Raw genomic sequence first — 3,765 nt, 5'->3', positions numbered from 1 at the left:
TTTTGTTGATCTTTTCAGAGAACCAGCTTTTGGTCTTATTAACTCTTTCAGTTGTTTTTCTATTCTCTGTTTCATTTCATTCTGCTCTACTTCTTATTATTTCCTTTCTTCTGGCACCTGAGGGCTTGTTTTGCTGCTCTCTTTCTACTTCTTCCAGTTGTAAGGTTAATGTTTTGATTTTGGCCCTTTCTTCTTTTTAGATTTGTGCATTATTGCTATAAACTGACTTCTGAGCCCTGCTTTTGCTGTGTCCCAAAGGTTCTAGTAGGATGTGTTTTCATTCTCATTTGATTCTATAAATTTCTTTATTCCATTCTTAATTTCTTCTATAACCCAGTAGTTTTTGAGCAAGGTGTTGTTCAGTTTCCATGTGTTTCATTTTTTTTCCTTGCTCTTTCTGTTATTGATTTCTACTTTTATGGCTTTATAGTCAGAAAAGATGCTTTGTAATATTTCGATGTTTTGGATTCTGTTAAGGCTTGCTTTGTGGTCTAATATGTGGTCTATTATGGGGGATGTTCCATGTGTGTTGGAAAAGTAAGTATAGTTGGCTGGTGTTGGCTGGAGTGTTCTGTATATGTCCATGAGATCAAGTTGGTTGATTATGGCATTTAAATCTTCCATGTCTTTATTGAGCTTCTTTCTGGATATCCTGTCCTTCACTGAAAGTGGTGTGTTGAAGTCTCCTACTATTATTGTGGACCTGTCTGTCTCCATTTTCAGTAATGTTAGAGTTTGTTTTATGTATTTTGGAGCCCCGTCATTGGCTGTGTAAATATTTATTATAGTTATGTCCTCCTGATGTATTGACCCTTTAATCATTATATAGTGTCCTTTCTTATCCTTTGTGGTGGATTTTACTTTGAAGTCTATTTTGTCAGAGATTAATATTGCCACTTCTGTCCTTTTTTGTGTTGGTTGCTTGATATATTTTTTTCCATCCTTTGAGTTTTAGTTTGTTTGTGTCTTTAAGTCTAAGGTGTGTCCCTTGTAGGCAGCATATAGACGGATTGTGTCTTTTTATCCAATCTGCTACTCTCTGTTTCTTTACTGGTGCATTTAGTCCACCTACATTCAGCGTAATTATTGATAGGTATGAGTTTAGTGCTGTCATTTTGATGTCTTTTTGTGTGTGTGTGTTGCTGACAGTTTCTTTGCTCCACTTAATTTTCTGTGCTGAGTCGTTTTTATATATTTTCATCTTTTTCACTGTTTTTGATTCTGTATTTGCTGAGTAAATTATATGTCTTGTTTTTTTATTTTGATGTGTAGGATTTTTAATTTCCTTTGTGGTTACCTTAATATTTTCCCCTATTTTTCTAAGTTTAAACCACTCTTATTTCTTTATATCACCTTGACTTTCTCTCCATATGAAAAATCTATGTCTACATTTTTTAGACCCTCTTTTTGTTTTAATGTTGTCATCTTTTACGTATTGACATCTCTGTTTCCCTATTTTCAGTGTTTTAGCTTTGATTTATTTTTGTGACTTCCCTATCTGGGTTGATAGCTGGTTGCTCTGTCCTGTGTTATAGTCTTGATTGTTACCTGATGTTATTGATTTTCTAAGCAGAGGACTCCCTTTAGTATTTCTTGTAATTTTGGTTTGGTTTTTTGCAAATTCCCTAAACTTTTGTTTATCTGGAAATGTTCTACTTCCGCCATCATATTGGAGAGACAGTTTTGCTGGATATGTATTTCTTGGCTGGCAATTTTTTTCCTTCAAGGCTTTATATGTGTCATCCCCATTGTCTTCTGGCCTGTATGGTTTCTGCTGGGTAATCCTGGCTTAGTCTCAATGACTGTCCTTTGTAGATGACATTTTGTTTATCCCTAGCTGCTCTTAAAATTCTCTTTATCATTTTTTGGTAAGTTTGATTGTATGTCTTGGTGACTTTCTTTTGGGATTTACCTTATGTGGAGTTCGATGAGCATCTTGGATAGGTATCTTGTCATCTTTCACGAGGTCAGGGAAGTTTTAAGCCAACAAATTTTCAACAATTCTCTCTGTAGTTTCTGCCATTCTGGTACTCCAATCACTCGTAGGTTATTCCTCTTGATTGAGTCCCACATAATTCTTAGGATTTCTTCATTTTTTAAAATCCTTTTATCTCATTTTTCCTCAAATAAGTTGGTGTCAAGTGAATTATCTCCAGTCTTACTAATTCTGACTTCCATTGCCTCAGTTCTGCTCCTATACTTTGTATTGAGTTGTCTAATTCTGAAATTTGATTGTTAATCTTCTGGATTTCTGATTGCTGTCTCTGTATGGATTATTGCAGTTTGTTAAATTTGTCATTATGCTCGTCTCTTATTTTCTTAAGTTCCTCTATTGCCTGGTCTGCGTTTTGTCTGATCTGATTTCTGATCTCTTGAAGAGTTCTGTATGTTAATCTCTTGTATTCTACCTCTGGTAATTCCAAGAAATTCCCTTCCTCCAGAAAATTTCTTGATTCTTTATTTTGGGAGCTTACTGAGGCCATCATGGTCTGCCTCTTTATGTGATTGAATATTGACTGTTGTCTCCAAGCCATCAGTAACTTCTTATATTTATTTATTTTATGTTTGCTTACTGTGTCCTAGCTTCTTGTTTTGTTTTATTTTGATATGCCCAAATTGGCTGCTCATGTGAGCTAACCTGATCACCAGTGGCCCTGAAGCTCCATTGTCCTGCCACCAGGTGGCCAGACCTGCTACTAAGTGTGTGAGCCCTGAGTCTGCCCATTCCTCCTGTGTAGATTCATTTCGGGTTTCCAGGTAGTCGGCCACCAAGTGTGTGGTGCAGGCTCTCACCTACAGTCCTAGACAGGCATGGGTGATTGGTGTAGGCACAGGCATCCAGCTGCAGCAGGGGATCACAGGCTGTTCAAGGCGGGAGGCCAACTGCCGCCCCTGAGTGTCTGGGAGGAAAGCATGTCCCTGTTTCCTAGAGTGTGTAGGTGAGTGTGTTTTGCAGCCAGACTATGAGCACCTAATGCTGTTGGCTGTAAGGACTCAGGGGCACCACTTATTCTTGGGCCCCTGTTGCAGGTGGCTAGGTGGCATGGGTGGAGCCACAAATCCTCAGGCCCCTGATGTGAGTAGGTGACGACCCTTCTTAATGGGCAGAGCAGTGTGAAATGTCACAAACCTGCCACTTCACAGCTGAAATAGTTGAAGTTAGACTTCAGGTCTATAACCTGTTGTACTGTGGTAATGAGGGCCTACACTTTTGAAATGGGCCTACACAAGTCTCTTCAGGGGGAAAGACCCTCAAAGTCCATGGACCTGTACCTAGGCAAAGGAGCTGTGCCTACACTGTGTTCCTGGCTTAGGGGAGCCAGCAGATTATTTTTTCTTGTGTTTGTTAATTTGTTCCCTCTCCAAAGCCAGGAGATTTACTCAGGGCACATGATGGGTCTTACTACCAGCCCAGGAGACTCGGCAGTTGCTGAAGCCATCCCAGACCCAGTGCAGAGCAGGGAGTGGGGAGGTAAATGGGAGAGAGGTTTTTCCCAAAAGGGGATGTTTTTATCCACGCAGTAGGCCTGATGCAAGTACTTATCTTTCATGGATTGAGGACTGCTTCTCACTGGTTCTGGATGGCCAAGTAGACTCTCTGCCGCTGGGTCTCTCCTGACGTGGAAAACGCCTCCTGAGCGCCACTGCTTGCCTCACCATGCACCATGAGCTGATCTGGCCTGAAAGGCTCCGGCCCCTGCCGGGTCAGGTCTGGCAACTCCTTGCTGCTTCTGAACTGTCTCTCCCTCCCCCTGCCACTCAGTC

Source organism: Trichechus manatus, unplaced genomic scaffold (genome assembly GCF_000243295.1).
Source record: "Trichechus manatus latirostris isolate Lorelei unplaced genomic scaffold, TriManLat1.0 scaffold00058, whole genome shotgun sequence".
Taxonomy (NCBI): domain Eukaryota; kingdom Metazoa; phylum Chordata; class Mammalia; order Sirenia; family Trichechidae; genus Trichechus; species Trichechus manatus.
This window is presented reverse-complemented; position numbering follows the sequence as displayed.